Source organism: Scyliorhinus torazame, chromosome 3 (assembly GCF_047496885.1).
Source record: "Scyliorhinus torazame isolate Kashiwa2021f chromosome 3, sScyTor2.1, whole genome shotgun sequence".
Lineage (NCBI taxonomy): Eukaryota > Metazoa > Chordata > Chondrichthyes > Carcharhiniformes > Scyliorhinidae > Scyliorhinus > Scyliorhinus torazame.
This window is the reverse complement of record NC_092709.1, coordinates 188479605-188499099: the sequence shown is the minus strand read 5'-3', so window position 1 is coordinate 188499099 and position 19495 is coordinate 188479605. Positions and strand designations below refer to the sequence as shown.

Here is a 19495-nt window from a genome sequence, read left to right as displayed (position 1 = left end):
GTACGTAAGGGTTTAATTTTACTGAGCAGGTGGGTGTCATACCCCAACATTAAAGTCAGTGGCAAGCCCACTTAGGCTTGGCCAGTTTGCCCCAAAGCCATTTAACGGCTATCCAGCACTCTATCAAATGACTGGCAGCTCTTGTCCCAGTAGCACCAGCAGAGGTGGTGACCACAGCTGGGACTGAGGTCATCCTCAAAGAAAAGGGTCCATGGAGTTCGGATATATCTAAGTCCAGGGTCTGGGGATAGGCTAGCAGGGCTTGATATTCAAACAGAAAATGCTGGAAAACCACAGTGGGTCTGGAGCATCTGTGGAGAGAGAAGCAGAGTTAGCGTTTTGAGTCCGCACGACAGACTGTTCCTCTGTCCACAGCTGCTGCCAGACCCGCTGTGTTTTTCCAGCATTTTAACTTTTTATCCCAGATTTCCAGCATCTGCAGTATTTTATTTTTATTATTATGGTAGGGTTTGGCGATGGTGTCAAGGGGCTGGGATGGCAGGGAAGGAGGAGGAAGGGAAATGTGGTGTGGGGGAAGAATACCGTGGGGTGGGCCACCAATGGCATTGCCAATCAGGAAGAAACCCTCCTCTGACAGCCTTGACGCTGGCCTCCCCTCCATGGGAAAAATCCCAGTGGCAGCAGACGAAAGCTCTTAAGTTGACATTAATTGGCCACTTAAGGGTCTTAATTTGCCCATGGGTGAGCCAGGCCGCTTGATATCTCGGCCTAAATTTTTAGAGTGGAATTGAACCTGCAACCTTCGAACTCAGAGTCAGAGTGTTACCAACTAAACCATGGCTTATGGCTCCTCTCCAGTAGTTTTCTCAATTGGCCATTTACCTTATGGGAACAACCACAAGTGAGTGTTTAAAGTTGGCATCACATATGTTCCTTGTCTTATTGTCACCCAACATGGAGTCATGTAAATATTATAGTACTGGCCAGTGGACAGCAATGATAAATGGGAAACAGGAAACGTTGATAAACATGGTTTGCCTTTCTTCAGTCCAAGGTGCCAAAGCCAAGTGTGGCACGCCTTTCACTGCCCCAGCTGACATCAGCTAATCCAGTAAAGTTCAGGAAGCTAACCTGAGGTAATTCCTGGTCTGCACAGTGTAGTGTATGTGGTGCAATGCATTTACCACACAAATACTGGCAAAGCTTGCTCTTTTCATTTTTAAGTAACTCCTCCCTGGTTAAGTGGGAGAAGAGACAAACTGCTCTCTAACTACTGTCAACAATCTTGAAGAGTGCCGCCGGAAATTCATCTCCTGGCCTGAATTAACCTCATCAACATATCCTTCTGTTATTTTCCTCCTCATGTTTGTCAAGCTTTCCCTTAACTGACTCATCCCAGCCAACAAGAAGGCCTGGGTGCGCTGGAGCATGCCCATACAGCTGATGGGTCGGCTGGGGGGACACGTATACGACCAGTGGCACGAAGTTCAAAGTGGGCTGTTAGCAGTGTGCCAGCCAGCCCGACCCCACAGACCACCCCATGGCCACCGCCCACTACTCTTCCAGCCCTGGCAGAAGCCTCCCAGCCAGCGGCACAACTGTCAGCAAACTATGGTGATGTTGGACACTTTCTGAACCCCCTCTCTCTCCCTCAGCAGCCACCACGTCGGTTTCACGATTTTTAAAAGTACAAGTGAACCGCGCCGTCGGGAACTCAGCCCATCGGAGGCGGAGAATCGCGGAGGCCCTGGAGCATACCGGATTGGGCGCGTTAATGATATGCAAACGGTGTACGTGCGTTCCGGAACGCATTGACACCGGTCGAGGTGTCAATGCGTTGGAACTGCTTCTCCATCCAATCTCCTTTCCCGATTTTGGCGTCGGCTAACGGACAATCCCGCCCAAGATCTTTCTCCTGAACTAACCACTGGATTTATTAGTGACCACATTAAATGTCTTGCATCTGCAGCAGTACCTCTACGTTATTTATATGGAATAAAGTTAAAGTCACAACTGTTGGTAGTACTCAAGTGTGGTTAACAAAGGTTCTATGCAATTTTAACATAAATTCTCTGCTTTTCTATTATTTTCATCCGTAAGTGCTATTTCTGATTTGTTATGACCTTATTAATCCACATTGCAGTGATTTGTGTATCCATGTTCCCCCTAATCCTTCTGTTCTTCTACTCCATTTAAATACTTTGTCCTGAATTTTCGCTGATGAGTTGGAAAAAGTCCCAGCTCCGCAAACCATCTGATTTTGGAGAAAGTTTCAGATGGTCTTATTCTTGTGTCGGGGGAGCAAATATTAATGGGAGTTGGACATGTAGCTACAGGAGCAGCCGGGTACAAAACACCCACCTCGGATATCTGGGACTTAGTTAAAAAACGACAAAGAAACAAAATACAGCCCTCACTACTCACACGCTCTCACTGCCTGACACCCCTCCCATGCCCCATCCAAGCCAACCCATGCCACCTTATGCTCCCCACCAATCCCCATGGCCCTCATATTCTCCATGTGAATCTATGCCACTCTACCACCCCATGGCCCTTTATAGCCCCTGTGCCAACATAGTTCTAGCTCATGTCACCCCATGCCCCCGCTATCCTTTACCCTTAACATTTCATGCCAACTCAGCATCCAGCAATGGCATGTATGAGGGCCTTGAGTGATTAAAAAAATTATTTCACAGGATGTGGCATTGTTGGATAGACCAGCATTTATTGCCCATCCCTAGTTGCCCATGGGAGGGTGGTGGTGAGTCATCTTCGTACACCGCTGCAGTCCATGTGGTGTAAGTACATCCACAGTGCATTAGAAAAGGACTTACAGGGCAGCACGACGGCACAGTGGTAGCACTGCAGTCTCACGGCGCCGAGGTCCCAGGTTCGATCCCGGCTCTGGGTCACTGTCCGTGTGGAGTTTGCACATTCTCCCCGTGTTTGCGTGCGTTTCGGCCCTGTTGCTCTCTTTATTTGGTTCTAAATATGGCGGTCAATATGGTTGCCTTCCTTAATTCTAATTACGTTTGCTTTAGAGTTGCCAGGGGTATCTTTCGATACCGTCACAAGGTTCAAACACGAATACTGATCAAAGAGCCGGTACACCAGTTAGTTAGTTCAAAGTCAATACTATTTATTTACACACACAGCAATATCTACTCATGCACGAAATACTACAGACTAAACTATCACTACTGCTAAAGCCTATATTTAGCTTCGGGCGCCCACTCAGTCAGAGGAACAATGACCGTTGTTTGGGTCTGAGGCTGCTGGGGTCAAAGTGGGGTACAGGAGAACAGCTAAGGTCGTCCGTCTGGTAGCGAGCGTTGACCTTGGACTTACTTGCTTCTGGTGCAGCTGGTGGAAGGATCTCTCCGCTTTGAGAGCCAATTCCAAGACAGCAATTCTCTCCTGGGGCCTTCTTCTTATACCTGAAAAGGCTTCACGCGCTTTTGGGTGTGCCTTGAACTTGGCCCAATCAATTGGGCCTTATCTTGATCACTCGTATTGATCTTGACCAATAAAGGAGTGGGTGCCCTGATGGCTGGGCGTGTCCTAGGTGGCCGTTGGCCTGCCTTTGGTTTGTGCTTTCAGTTTGGGGAACTGGCGCCGTGAGGTCTGGAGCCAAATCGATTACTTGAGTATCTCCCTTTGTTCCTGGAGATGGGCCATCAATATGCTAATGAACCCACAGTTTCAGTCTCATCTGGGAGCTGCGGTTCCAATACACGTACAGGCTCTGTGCCTGCTTGTTTTCTTAGCATTGTCCATAGTTCCCTTCAATCTTTGCAAACATCCATTTTGTATTCTGGAAGTGGTCATCCCAGATGGCCACACACCCTCCTTGTGATCCTCAACGCGAAACGTGAAGGATCACATTACTGCGTCGTCTTCGTTCTCCTCCCAAGTCGGGCACCCATAAGCACTGACAGGCTCTACACTGCTCTGTCCTATGAATTGCAACTTTTACCTAAATTATTTTATATACATACATCATTATAAAATTCTACGGGGCACTATGACATTCAGGCATGCATTACAAAATAAAAAACTGGAACCTCTAGTGGTCACTAATAAATCAAAATAATTTACAACATTTTAAACTTTACAATAGCAGCAACACAGGTCTCTCTGGCTTGGCAGTCAAGCACAGAGTTTTACATGTCTTTATTAGAACGAACCGAACACACAAAAAAAAACAGATGTACTTTAATTCACTTAAAGGGGTTGGGGGGTCTGTTGAAGTCCGAAAATAGGGGATCTGAAGGTGTTTACCGGGAGGCTTTCCTTTGCCATTTCCTGAGTCTAAGGGTCTGAACGACACTGCAGAGTATCGCCAGTCCTAACAGTGCTTTCACAACGTAAGACAGGGGATACCAGGTGATGAACATGTCACACCAGGTCTGCGTATCGGTAACTACCTCGGGGTACAGTGTATGGCAGGGGTGGGAAACATTCACGGCCTGTGTGGTAGGGGTAGGGGGGTAGCGTCCGCGCGCAACTGGAGGTATCCGCTAAGATCCAACTGTAGAGCATGATGGTTGTCTTCATCTTTCCTTCTTTCTTTCTTCTTCTTGAGGCTTCTGTGGTTCCGGAGTTCTATGGACACAAGCATAATTTCTGTTATCTTGTTTAAGATCTTGTGTGTCTGTCTTTTATTGCCAATTACCCATTATAATTGGTCACCATCTGTGACTCCCTCATTTTGTAATTAAAAAAAAATAATATTTGGGACAAGACATCCGAGAAAAATATTGACACAGTGCGAGCCGCCTCGCAGCCTGTGTGATCTACCATCCCAGTGTTTGGGGATGTAAATAGCATTTGGAAGCAACTTAAGGGTCGCCATAAATAAACAAAAGAGTTTTGAACTAAAAGCGCCAAAATGGGGTGCGTATGGGACTCGGCGGGTAAGAATGGGTGGAATCCCCGGTTAGGACGGTGACCAGTGCTGTATGTGCTCTACCAGAGCGTAGCTGACCAGAGGGGTGTCCTCAGGCAGGGCGGGGACCTGTGCCGTTGCTCCACTACCTGAGTGACCGGCAAGAACGGTAAGAATCTGTGGTCGCCGTGGGGGCTGCCTCTTATGATTACCTTCGAATCAGAAGAGTAGCTATGATTGATTGTCTGCCGACAAACTAGTTCCTTTAACTGCCATTGGGCGTTAAAGGAGTGGTGGCACGGGGCCATTAAAACTTTAAGTGGACCAACAACATTTAACATTCACAATAACAAACAAACATACATTACAAACATGGTGCAGGTTCCATCAGAAAGGACACCGTAAATCTCCATCAGTTCCTTTTTACCATCATCTGGACACCTCATTGCTCTAAAGTGAACAGAGTCGCAAAGGGATTTGTTTGGTGGGAGTCAGACTCTATGTCATCATCTTCTCCCGGCTGCCATACTCTTGACTGGAGTAGGTGCACTAAAGCAGCTTGGGGCGAATTTGGGTCCATCTCATCATTCCGGATGAGCCTGAACGAATTGTCTCGGTGCCAGAATTTTGTATCGAGGTTGGAGCTGCTAGGGTTTAATCCATAATCTTTGGGCGGTGGGTCTGGATCAGGGGCTTTAATGTATGTTATCTCGAAGGGGTCGCTGGAATCATGTTCGGAATCGCTGGCAGTGGTGCCTGGTGCAGGGGCTTAATCGTAACGTGGTGTGCTGGGGCTGTCGTCATCGCTATCGCTGTCGTCTTCGCTGCTGGTTGAAGGAAGGGAGAGACGGAGTCGTGCCTCTGGGGGTGGAGTCGAAGTTGTGTCTGAGGACGGGCTGGACAGGTTGGGGGAGGGTAGGAATACGTTGTTCGTGGGCGGGGCCTGCTCATCTGCTGCTGCAAGCGAGATGTGGTGTGCATGGTTGTTCTGCGAGCCATAAGCCTTAAGCTGGTTTATGTGAAACCACGCAGACTTGCCATTCGGATAGGTGATCTTATACACAGAGGGGCTGACTTTATCTGAGATGGAGTAGGGTCTGGAAAATGGAGTAGGGTCTGGAAAACTTTGGGGAAAGGAATGAACAGGGGTTGTATAGGGATAGCATCACTTGCTGCCCGACTGCAAACTCGGTGGCGAGTACTGTTTTATCAAAGCAAGCCTTGCTTTGTTTCTTGCGGGTTCCAAGCCTGACGGCTGCTGCAAGCTGGGCGGCCTTCACATTCTCAATAACCCGTTGTACTGCTTTCTCGTGCGTGAGGGTGGTGACTGCGGGGCTGGCCAAATCCAGTCCTCATAAATATTCTGTCCCTTTCATGGGGCGTCCGGTCATGAGGGTGTGGGGGGTGTATCCTGTGGACGTGGATACTGTGTTTCGAATGAGCATTAATGCAAATGGGAGAACTGTGTCCCAGGTGCTGTTGTGTTGTTGCACCATTTTCTGAGGGTCTTTTTTAAAGTTCTGTTCATCCTTTCTATATGCCGCTCGATTGGGGGTGGTACGCAATATGGAACTTTTGCTTTATGCCAAAAATTGTGAGGACGTTTTTCATCACTCGTCCTGTAAAATGGGAGCCTTGATCAGACTCTATACTGCATGGGAGTCCCCATCGTGTGAAGATGTACTGGGTTAGGATTTTAGCTGTCGTTTTGGCTGTGTTTGTTCTGGATGGAAAAGCTTCCACCCATTTTGTGAAGGTATCGATGACCACCAACACATACTTAAAGCCATTCCTGCAGTGGGGTAGGGGTCCTATATAGTCGATTTGAAAATTCATCCAGGGGCCATTAACAGGGCGGGTGTGACTTAGCTGAGCTTTTTTTGAATATCTGTCCAGATTGTTCTGGGCACAGATTAAGCAATTCTCGATGTAATGTGTAACATTGGCTTTTAAATCAGGCCACCAGCAGAGAGGACTGAGGTGGGCTACGGTGGGTTCAATGCCCTGGTGTCCATGATTGTCATGGAACTGACAAATAATTTGATTCCTGTCCTGGCTGGGGACTACATAAATGCCGCCTTCTAAAATCACACCGCCATGTGTGGTTATCGCGTTTTTAAACTTATCATAAGGGGCTGGGAAGTTGCCTTTTAAAACTTCCCTGAGCTGCTCATCTTCCTTTTGAGCCTTTGCCAAATCTTGAATGTTGGTCTGTGAGACCTGACCCGCGTGGGGGTTCCAAAAGTGACCATGTCTGGAACCTGCTTTCGCTAAGGCGTCGGCTTTAACGTTGCCAGGGGGGAAAGAACGATGATGACTTCGAACTTTGATGATTCCATATTTACAATCTTTGGCCGTTTTTAGGATATGCTGGAGTAATGGGGCTGAGGGTAGGGGCTTTCCGTCTGCGGAAACAAATCCTCTAGTTTCCCACGGGGGTAGGAATTCAGTAAAACTGTTGCAGACATATAAACTGTCCGAATATATGTCGGCTGGGGTCGGAAACGAGTCGGGGTGATCTACAACGTATGCTATGGCTACCAGTTCTGCTGCCTGCGAGCCTAAGTGTCCTGGCAATTTTAACGAAATCTCTTCTAGGGCGCGTCCCTGCGCGTCCTCTACATAAATACCGCAACCGGTAATTCTTTTCCCGTTTAGAGGAGCCATCCACATAAATTCTCAGGGGTGCGCATGTGTCTGTGGGCTGGAGTCTCTGGGGCGTAGTACCTGCTTTCTAGGGAGCTGACTTTGGTATAAAGGGTATTATGTTTAGTGCAGATGATCTCACACTCATGTGGGGTACCTGCATATTGTAAATTGTCGGCCAGGAAAGTGTGGGTCTTGGTTCTCTTAACTAATATGTCCCTTCCCTGTAAGAGAAGGGTCCAACGGGCTGCGCAGATCTGGCTGACTGTGCCATCCTTAAGTCGACCATCTAGTAGTAGCTGTGTTGGGGTGTGTTCTGTGAGAATGGTGATGAGGTTGAGTCCTGTAATGTAGGCGAAGTATTGTACTGCCCAAAAGACTGCGAGCAGGTGCCTTTCGCAGGCAGAAAATCCTTGCTCGACTGGATCTAATACGCGTGAGGCGTATGCCATGGGGCCTAAGTGATCATGTTGTTCTTGGAGGAGTACAGCCAAAAGGGTTCGGTCGGTAGTTGCAACCTCAATTGCGTACGGGGAAAGTGGATCTGGGACCTGTAATGTGGAGGCTGTGCTGAGGGCTCTTTTTAAAGCATCCACGGCATCCGTGTGCTGTGGAAGCCATTCCCAAGGTGCTTGTTTCTTGAGAAGTTCGGATAGGGGCGCTGCTTTTGTGGCGAAACCGTCGATATGGTTTCAGCATAGCCAACCAGTCCTAGAAATGACCGGAGGACTGAGACATTATGGGGCAGGGGTAATTTGATGACGAGTCGATTCTTTTCTGCTCGATCTCGCGTTTGCCATGTGTAATTACTGTACCTAAGTAAATCACTTTTTCCTGTAAAATCTGGGCCTTCTTGGGGTTCACTTTACAGCCAATTTGTTGTAGGAGTCCTAAAAGTTTGGCGTGAAGCGAAATGTGCTCTCCCTTTGTGTCCATCTGTAGTAGCAGATCATCTACATATTGGACCAGACAATCGGGTTGGGAAAATTTGGCTAATCCATTTGCCAGCTGTCGGTGGAAAATGGAGGGGGAGTTGTGGAAGCCTTGTGGAAGGCACGTCCACGTATATTGCTGTCCCTGGAATGTGAATGCGAATTTATATTGGCACGCCTTATCCAACGGAATGGACCAAAAGCTGTTGCTAATGTCCAAAACCGAAATAAATTTTGATTGTAGTCCCTGTTTGAGCATGGTCTCGGAACTCGTGGCTATGGTGGGGGCTGCTACTGGGGTTACTTTGTTCAGTTCCCGGTAATCAATGGTCAGTCGCCATGATCCATCGGGTTTCCTGACGGGCCAAATTGGTGCGTTTTTCGTGGAGGCTATTGATCGGAGTACGCCTTGATCAAGCAAACTCTGGATAACTTTTGAGATTTCTCCCTCTGCTTCCTGGGGAAAACCGTACTGCTTTTGGGGTCTGGGGTCAGGACCTGTAATATTCACTAAGCCAGCGATCTTGCCAAATCATGCTTGTGCTGTGCAAATGCTGCTTTGTGTCGCTGCAGGACTTCCCTAACTTGTTTGTTCTGACTAATGGCTCGAGGGTCGAACCATAAGTCTCCTACTCCACTAATCCTGTGTGCATAGTCTCCAACTGTGAGCGCGGTGGGGGCTCGTGCTGCCTTTTCCATTCTCCACACACATTTATTTACCGGGTCAAATGAGAGGTTGCTGGAGCTCATGAAGTCAATTCCTAGGATGTGTTCGGATGTCTGGGGTAGATCGACCAGAATTACGGGATGTTTAGTTTTAATGTTCCCTATCTGGATTGCTACAGGGGCTGTGATGTGTCCCTGCTGTAAATGCCCTGTAAAACCGTTGAGTGTAATGGTGTCTGTCGTGGGCCACGTGTCTCGCTGAAACATCGTGGAGGAATTGAGTGTAGTGCGGAACCCTCCTGTGTCCCAAAGGAATTCTGCGGGGTGTCCCCGGACTGTGCCTGCCACTACCGGTCTACCGGACTTGTCCCAAAGGGTGTCGCAGACCCAAGTTGGGGAGCCCGAACACCGTCAGTCGGTGCCGTTCATATCTGTGTTCTCAGAACGGGCACTAACACTGTGAATTGGCTTTGCCCAATTCTTATTTAGGGTGCCTGTCTGTTGGTTTCTCTGCTGCTTCTGGGGCGCATTGCACTCTCGTGCATAGTGTCCTAATTGTCCACAATTATAACACTCCTGGGATTTGGGTTGCTGTGGGCTGTTCCTGCCCTCATTTACCCATGCGCGGTTCTGGGGCGTCCTAACTGGATGCATGTCTGCCTGTTCTTCCTCTGTTTTAACAAATATGGTTTCGCCTTGGATGGACTTTTCCCAAGTGCGGGACAATCTTTTCAAAACCCATTTCTCGTTGTGGGCCTCGTCTGAGGGGTCGTAATTTGCGCAAGCTCTCTGTCCTGCCTCTGTCGCATGAGATACTAGGATGCAAGTCCATTTGTCCATATTATCTGGGGACAAATGGGTGTGGGCTAACTCTCCGAATACTGCCGTGAAATATATCCAAAAGCGTCCAGCAAACGCTGTGGGATGCTCTGTCTTCTTTTGCCTACACTTCTTTAGGCCTTCTACGGGGTCTCCTTTGTTATAGCCGATCGCATCTAGGATCGCTGTGTGCATTTCTTGGAGTGTGCCTCCTCCTACATTCTGTGGGTCGGGAAGGGCTGCCACGACTGAAGGGTCGAGGCTTAAAACTGTGAGCTTCACTTGCTCCTTTTCATCCAGGCCGTACATGGTCACCTGCTGTTTTACTCTAGCAAAGAATTGGTGGGGGTCCGATGTGGGTAGGAACGGTGTTATTTTATCACACACGTCCCGTAATTGAGTGACGGTTAATGGGGTACTGGATAGGAAATCTGAGTTTCCTTCTGCTGCGGCCCTACGATGTGTGGTTACAGGGTTCATAGGGGTGTGTTCTGCTTGTGCAGTTGGGGGTTGGGATGCTTTTCGTCTCTGGGGTTTTTCCTATGTACATGTCTCATGTGCATATCTGTGGGCAGTCTCATTTAACTCCTGCCAATCGGGGCCATTTTCCTGGTCTAACTGGGGTCCAAACATGCTCTGAAACCCATTCTGAACAGAAAGCAGAGATTGCAATTCTGCAATTTGCTTCCGGTACTTTGCGTGATCTACCGAGCTCTGCCTTTGTTCCGTCGTGGAAGTGTGGAGTGCTCGTAGGGCTGCCTTTAAGTCGTTGCACTGTTTCTGCAACTGCTCGACCTGTTGTTCAGTTTCCTGTCTTACCAACACCGCGCGTTGCGTGTCTTAGTAGGCTTTGTCATATTGGGACTGAAAGCTGCTCAAATGGGTGAGACAAGACTGGTGTGCCCTTTTGGCATCAGCCACCACTTTGTCCCTCGCCGCTAACTGTTCTTTCAGTTCCTTGTTCTCTCTCTCATATCCACTCACATCTCCTTCACTACTCTTGTCTCTCTCCTCAGTGTCTCTATCGAGCGTCCTCACGACCTCCTTTGTGCCTCGCAATTGTGCCAAGCAGGTCACGATTGCCATCGGCTTGCGAGCTTTCCCTAAGCTCTTCGCATGGATCTCTGTCAGGCTCTCCCACCAAGTATACCCTATACTTCCGGGACCTGTTTCATCATTGGCGCAGAATTCACTCCAAAGGGGCCATCCTTTCCCTTTGAGATATTTTCTGATCTCTTCTTCCCATATGGGACACTGTCCTACTCTACTGGTCGCTGCGACCTCAAATTCTTGGGGGTTCATAAGGCGTTCCATTGCCTTCATTGCCATTTTTCTCTATTTCTGTGGTCTCTACCGAATTTGGAACAGGGGGTGATAAAGTGGTGATGCAAACACGGGTACGGCTTACGCTAATTTCCGGCCCACAAAATTCCCGACAGTTTTACGCAACAAAATCTCTCAGGTTTACCTTATATCTCTGTTAGTACGCATGCATTAACACACTTCCGAATCTTGGAGGTTTGATCAGTATCGTTCTTACACTTGTGGTTTTTCTGTTTCCAATTGGATTCCAATTCAAATTTGGGTTCTCTCAGAGTGACTAGGCCAGTTCTAGGTCGAGTCCCGTCAGAGGTTGCCAGTAAATGTTGCTCTCTTTATTTGGTTCTAAATATGGCGGTCAATATGGTCGCCTTTCTTAATTCTAATTACGTTTGCTTCAGAGTCGCCAGGGGTATCTTTCGATACCGCCAAAAGGTTCAAACCCGAATACTGATCAAAGAGCTGGTACACCAGTTAGTTAGTTCAAAGTCAATACTATTTATTTACACACACAGCAATATCTATTCATGCACGAAATACTACAGACTAAACTATCACCACTGTTAAAGCCGATACTTATCTTCGGGCGCCCACTCAGTCAGAGGAACAATGGCCGTTGTTTGGGTCTGAGGCTGCTGGGGTCAAAGTGGGGTACAGGAGAACAGCTAAGGTCATCCGTCAGGTAGCGAGCGTTGACTTTGGACTTACTTGCTTCTGGTGTAGCTGGTGGAAGGGTCTCTCCGCTTTGAGTGTCAATTCCAAGAGAGCGATTCTCTCTCGGGGCCTTCTTCTTATACCTGAAAGGGCTTTGCATGCTTTTGGGCGGGCCTAGAACTTGGCCCCAATCAAGTGGGCCGTATCTTGATCACTCGTATTGATCTTGACCAATAAAGGGGTGGGTGCTCTGATGGCTGGGTGTGTCCTAGGTGGCCTGGCTTTGTTTGTGCTTTCTGTTTGGGGAACTAGCGCCGTGAGGTCTGGAGCCAAATCGATTACTTGAGTATCTCCCTTTGTTCCCGGAGATGGGCCATCAATATGCTAATGAACCTACAGTTTCAGTCTCGTCTGGGAGCTGCGGTCCCAATACACGTACAGGCTCTGTGCCTGCCTGCTTTCTGAGCATTGTCCATAGTTCCCTTCAATCTTTACAAACATCCATTTTGTATTCTGGAAGTGGCCATCCCAGATGGCTACACCCCCACAACCCAAAGATGTGCAAAGTAGGTGGATTGAATATGCTAAAATGAATTGGGTACTCTAAATTTATTTTTAAAAAGGAAAAGCATTTACAGGATTTTGTCCCAGTGACAGTGAAGGAAAAGTGATATTTTCCAAGTCAGGATTGTGTGTGGCTTGGCAGGAATGTGTAAGTGGTGGTGTTTGCATGTGTCTGCATGTCCTTGTCCTTCTAGTGGTAGAGATTGTGAGTTTGGAAGGTGGTGTCGAAGGAGCCTTGGCAAGCTGCTGCAGTGCATCTTGCAGATGGTACACACTGCTGCCACTGAGCCCTGGTGGTGGAGGAAATGGATCATAGAATTTACAGTGCAGAAGGAGGCCATTCGGCCCATCAAGTCTGCACTGGCCCTTGGAAAGAGCACCCCACTTAAGCCCAAGCCTCAACCCTATCGCCCTAACCCAGTAACCTCACCTAACCTTTTGGATACTAAGGGGCAATTTAGCATGGCCAATCCACCTAAAATGCACATCTTTGGACTGTGGGAGGAAACCGGAGCACCCGGAGGAAACCCACGCATACACGGGGAGAACGTATTGATCCCGCACAGACAGCGGCCCAAGCTGGGAATCGAACCTGGGACCCTGCAGCCGCGAAGCAACATTGCTAATCATTGTGCCACCGTGCCGCCCGATAAGTCTAAGCCTACTGCACTTCCTCCCACTTGCGCTTCACTTCCCCTATTGGGGCTTCCTCCCAGTACATCCTTGTAATTTCTGGATGTTTGTGGATGGGATGCCATTCAAGTGGGCCGCTTTGTCCTGGATTGTGTCCAGCTTCTTGAGTGTTGTTGCAGCTATACTCATCCAGGCACAAGGACAGTATTCCATCACATTCTTTACTTGCATCTTGGAGATGTGGACAGGCTTTGGGGAGTCACAAACCTCTGAGCAGGAAAAGAGTTGGCGCACTGAAGGACAGGGGAGGGAAGCTGTGTGCGGAGCCAGAGGAAATGGGCGAGGTACTAAATGAATACTTTGCATCAGTATTCACTAAAGAGAAGGAATTGGTAGATGTTGAGTCTGGAGAAGGGTGTGTAGATAGCCTGGGTCACATTGAGATCCAAAAAGACGAAGTGTTGGGCGTCTTGAAAAATATTAAGGTGGATAAGCCCCCAGGGCCTGATGGGATCTACCCCAGAATACTGAAGGAGGCAAGAGACAAAATTGCTGAGGCCTTGACAGAAATCTTTGGATCCTCACTGTCTTCAGGTGATGTCCTGGAGGACTGGAGAATAGCCAATGTTGTTCCTTTGTTTAAGAAGGGTAGCAAGGATAATCCAGGGAACTACAGGCCGGTGAGCCTTACATCGTGGTAGGGAAATTACTGGAGAGAATTCTTCGAGACAGGATCTACTCCCATTTGGAAGCAAATGAACGTATTAACGAGAGGCAGCACAGTTTTGTGAAGGGGAGGCCATGTCTAACTAACTTGATAGAGTATTTCAAGGAGGTCACAAAGATGATTGATGCAGGTAGGGCAGTGGATGTTGCCTATGTGGACTTCAGTCAGGCATTTGACAAGGTCCCTCATGGCGGACTAGTACAAAAGGTGAAGTCACACGGGATCAGAGCTGAGCTGGCAAGATGGATTGGAGGGCTGTGACTAGTGGTGTTCCGCAGGGATCAGTGCTAGGACCATTGCTGTTCTTGGTATATATAAATGATTTGGAGGAAAATGTAACTGGTCTGATTAGTAAGTTTGCAGACGACACAAAAGTTGATGGAACTGCGGATAGAGATGAGGATTGTCAGTGGATACAGCAGGATTAGATCTTTGGAGACTTGGGCGGAGAGATGGGATGGAGTTTAATCCGGACAAATGTGAGGTAATGCATTTTGGAAGGTCTAATACAGGTAGAGAATATACAGTGAATGGTAGAACCCTCAAGAGTATTGACAGTCAGAGAGATCTAGGTGTGCAGGTCCACAGGTCACTGAAAGGGGCAACACAGGTGGAGAAGGTAGTCAAGAAGACATAGGGCATGATTGCCTTCATTGGCCGGAGCATTGAGTATAAAAATTGGCAAGTCATGTTGCAGCTTAGTATAGTACCTTAGTTAGGCCACACTTGGAGTATAGTGTTCAATTCTGGTCGCCATACTACCAGAAGGATGTGGAGGCTTTAGAGAGGGTGCAGAAGAGATTTACCAGAATCTTGCCTGGTATGGAGGGCATTAGCTATGAGGACCGGTTGAATAAACTCGGTTTGTTCTCACTGGAACAAAGGAGGTTGAGGGGCAACCTGATAGAGGTCTACAAATTTATGAGGGGCATGGACAGAGTGGATAGTCAGAGACTTTTTCCCGGGGTAGAGGGGTCAATTATTGGGGTGCATAGGTTTAAGGTACGAGGGGCAAGGTTTAGAGGATATGTACGAGGCAAGTTTTTTTCACAGAGGGTAGTGGGTGCCTGGAACTCGCTGCTGGAGGAGGTGGTGGAAGCAGGGACGATAGTGACGTTTAAGGGGCATCTTGACAAATACATCAATAGGATGGGAATAGAGGGATATGGGCCCCGGAAGTGTGGAAGATTTTAGTTTAGACGGGCAGCATGGTTGGCGCAGGCTTGGAGGGCTGAAGGGCCTGTTCCTGCGCTGTACTTTTCTTTTTTCTTTGTTTCTCTTGTCGTCACAGTATTTTAATGGTCAGTCTAGTTCAGTTTCTGGTCAGTGGTAATGCCCAGGATGATGATAGTGGGGAATCAGTGATGGCAATGCAATTGAATGTCAAGGGATGTGGGTTGGGTTCTCTCTTGTTGGGGATGGTAATTTTCTGGCACTTGTGTGGTATAAATGTTACTTGTCACTTCTCAACCCAGCCTGAATGTTTTCCAGGTCTTGCTCCCTGTGGGTACGTATTATTTCAGTTCTATAGAGTCACAAATGGTGTTGAACATTGTGCAATCATCAGCAAACAACCCCACTTCTGACCTTATGATGGAGGGAAGGTCATTGATGAAGCAGCTGAAAATGGTTGGGCCGAGGACACTACCCTGAGGAACACCTGCAGTGATGTCTTTGGACTGAGATGATTGACCTCCAACAACAAATAAAGCAAAATTGAAGTGGATATTTGTGACTTAACTATTTACGAAAACACTCTCATTTATAAAAACCTATTCATTCCATTTACATTCCTCAAGTGTTTAATCCATTATAAAAGCAAACATGTCATTCGTGCCTAATCCCTTATAAAAACATTCACAGCCCCAAATCAAATAATTTATAACCACTTGGTGTTGTCAACCAGACTGTGAACTGAGAGGCAACCCACTATTTAATGATGGGTTGTTAAGTCGGCAATGCAGGAAACATCCTATTATAGTCACTTGGTAATACAGAGTATTGCTGAAGAAAGAAACAAGCTGTCAGAGCTTTTCGTCTTGCACTCATCAGGACAGGCATAAAAATACCAGAGCTCAAAGGGAATAACAATTTGTACTGCATGAGAAGAGGGTGCCGATGGATTGGCAAGTGGACTCTGATTGGTAGAAGTGTTGCCATGGAAAATGTGCCAGGAAACAGTTAACTGCCAAGCTTTTATTTAAATTGAATTTTTTTTCGTTCATGGGATGTGGGTGTCACTGGCTGGTCCAGCATTTATTGCCCATCCCTGAGGGCATTTAAAGGTCAACCACATTGCTGTGGGTCAGGAGTCACATGTAGGACAGACTAGGTAAGGATGACAGATTTCCTTCCCTATGGTATTATTTTACAATTGTCATAAAAACCCAACAATCGACAATGGTTTCATGGCCATCATTAGACTTTTAATTCCAGATTTTTATTGAATTCAAATTACACAAACTGCCCTGGCAGGATTTGAACCCAGGTCCCCAAAGTTTTACCCTGGATTATTAGTCCAGTGGCAATACCACTACGCACCGCCTCCCCGACATCCAAGTTGACTCTGATTGGCCAAGGCATTACCAGGAATGAACGAGGGAACTGTTGTGTACATCCCTTCAGCTGCTTGTCACAGGCAAAGTCCTGACTATACTCAACCAGCAGGTGCTTTCAAAATTCAGAACAGTTTCCAATATTAGATACGATTCCATGTTTGGACAACAGTTACTACACAATCCCAACTGTACTAAGAATTACATTAACAACCAATTTAAGATTATCAGTTGGGCTCACGGTGTGGCTCACTTGTGCAAGAAGCTGTATATATTGACAGACAGGGCCCTGTCCTTTACGAACAAGAAGAACATGTCCATGCATTGTGTATTCTTCAACTAAACAAAAGCTTGAGACGCAGTGATTCCTTGTTTCTCTCCACCTCTAGCAATCAAAGTTCACTTACCAATCAATTAGCACCTTCTTCTCTACTTTGAGATTTGGAATTCTTGCATCTATCCTGATGAATGCAGGATGTAAAGTTTCAACAGCATGTCTCCTGTTTTCAGCAATATTCACATCCTAGAATGATAATCCCCAGACATATGCCAACAAAGTGAAATGACAGTTCCACTGAATGAATCCACTTTTTGCACACATTCATGTCCAGTTTTAACAACAGGACGAGACATGAATGAAGCTGAACATTGTGCAATCATCAACGAACATCCCCACTTCTGACCTTGTAATGGAGGTAAGGTCATTAATTAAGCAACTAAAGATGGTTGGACCTAGCACACTATCCTGAGGAACACTTGCAGCAATGTCCAGGGGTTAAGATGATTGGCCTGCAGCAAGCACAACCATCTTTCTTTGTGCTAGGTATGACTCCAACTGATAAAGAGTCCCCCCTTCCCCGATTCCCATTGATTTCCAATTTGCTAAGGCTCCTTGATGCCACAATAGGTCAAACGTTTGATGTCAAGAACAGTCACCTATTTTGAGTTCAGTTCTTTTGTCCATGTTTGGACTGAGGCTGTAATATGGTCAGAAGCTGAGTGGCCCTGGTGGAATCCAAACTGAGTGTCAGCGAGCAGGTACTTTTTTATGTAAGTGTCATTTGAAGCACTGTTAAAGATGCCTTGATGATTTATAGTGGGCCAGAAATTGGCCCAATTGGATTTGTCCTGCTTTTTTTGTGGACAGGACACACCTGGGCAATTTTTCACATTGTTAGGTGCATACCAGTTGTAGCTGTACTGAAGCTACTTGGCTTCAGGCATGGCTAGATCTGGAGAACTAGTCTTTGGTACTGCCACCAGTGTGTTGTCAGTGCCTTTACAGTATGCCATGCCTTCAGCCATTTCTTGACATCACGTGATTTGAATTGGTTGCGGACAGGTATCTGTGATCTACAAGTCATTATCTAAATGATTCAGTGATCCCGACAAATATTTTCCCTAAACTGTTTATATAGTAGCATCCTATTATATATGTATAAAGGGTGACCAGATTCACAAAAAAATAATTAGGCACACCACTCTTCGCAAATAAAGTTTGCAAATGCCATGCCATACTCTGAAGAAGAGTCATACAGACTTCAAGCATTAACTCTGATTCTAGGGCAGCATGGTGGCGCAGTGGATTAGCCCTGCTGCCTCACGGCACCGAGGTCCCAGATTCAATTCTGGGTCACTGCCCATGTGGAGTTTACACATTCTCCCCGTGTTTGCGAGAGTTTTGCCCCCACAACCCAAAGATGTGCAGAGTAGGTGGATTGGACATGTTAAATTGCCCCTTAATTGGAAAAAATGAATTGGGTACTCTAAATTTATTTTTTAAAAACTCTGTTTCTCTCTCCACAGATGCTGCCGGACCTGCTGAGTTCATCTAGCATTTTCTGTTTCTATGCCATGAAACATTGGCTCTTTAGACCTAATCTTGTGCAAACTGTGCAAGGTTGAAACTATGTGCGGGATTCTCCGTCCCGCTGCACCAGATATCTAGTGCGGCGTGCCCCGGAATTCTCCGTCTCACCAGCCTGACAATCGGGTTTCCCATTATAGGCAGCCCCATGTCATCGGGAAATCCCAGGGCTGCCGGCGCAATGGTGAATCCTGACAGCAGAGAATCCAGCCCTATATACTTGGTACTTGAGCTTGTAATAGTTGGGAGTTCAGTGGATGAATGTTGACAAAGTTCTTTTTAACAGTAAATTGTGAACATAAACATGCTCAGATTCAAATGCAAAAAGTCATTTATGTCAATAAAAATTATGCTGTGTAACTATCTCATGTTTCGTCGTTATAGTGACAATGATAATAACTATTTCCCAGCATAAAGCAAAAGCAAAAACCGTGCACTGGAAACTGGAATAAAGTCAGAAAATAGCAGAAAAACTCAGCAAGTCAAGCAACATCTTTGGAGAGTGAATCAAGAGTTCAGGTTAGTGACCATTCCCCATTTCTATGTAACGTTCCTTCTACTGTCTGGGATATTATTACTGTTTCTCTCTCCACAGATGCTGCCACCGATGTTACCATTGCCAGCACTTTCTGCCTTCATTTCCCAGTCCAAATCCAATTTGTAAAGCACATGGATGTACTGAGGTGAAGCTGGTTACAAAACCCTTCATTTAAGTCAGGCTCTGATAAAAATTGTGAGATAATAAATGCGATTGCAGAAATACAAAACACAATATTAACAGCAGGTTAATTCCAATCATATTGTTATATTTGGAAGGGACTTCTGGTGATGGGATGTGCTGAGAAGTCACACATCAGGTGCCTCTCCTCCCATGAACCTGAAAAATAGGGGGCTGGATTCGCCACTGTCAGGATTCTCCATTGCGCCTGCAGCATACCCACGCCCGGGGATTTCCCGACTGCGTGGAGCTGCCCACAATGGGAAATCCCATTAACCGACTGGTGGGATAGAGAATCCCGCTGCCAGCAGGGATGCGTCACACCAGAAAACTGGTGCAGCGGGATGGGGAATCCATCCTTTTTGCCTCAAAAAGCCTGCTGACAAAAAAAAACATCCCCACACCAATACCACAACACAACAAGAGTAACAAATGGCAGATAGCAGTCATTCCAGAGGATGTGTGGAAACCAGGAGCGGAAAAAGTCTGGACAAACAAACGAACGAGCTGTCCGACGCATGAGGCGCCGCAACTCGGGCCACACC

The 19495-nt window shown here is 47.0% G+C and overlaps 1 long non-coding RNA gene across 2 annotated transcripts in view; it reads left to right on the top strand.

The window, feature by feature from the left end:
* LOC140408854 (uncharacterized) overlaps positions 1-18745 on the top strand; it is a 169688-nt gene extending 150943 nt beyond the window's left edge. Inside the window, exon 6 of one of the 2 annotated variants that reach the window (XR_011940223.1) lies at positions 18643-18745. This is a non-coding gene — a long non-coding RNA (uncharacterized lncRNA). Of the gene's footprint in view, positions 1-15301; positions 15537-18642 lie in introns of those variants that run through there. The other variant, XR_011940222.1, reaches the window with a different exon arrangement.
* Positions 18746-19495: the final 750 nt, after the last annotated feature.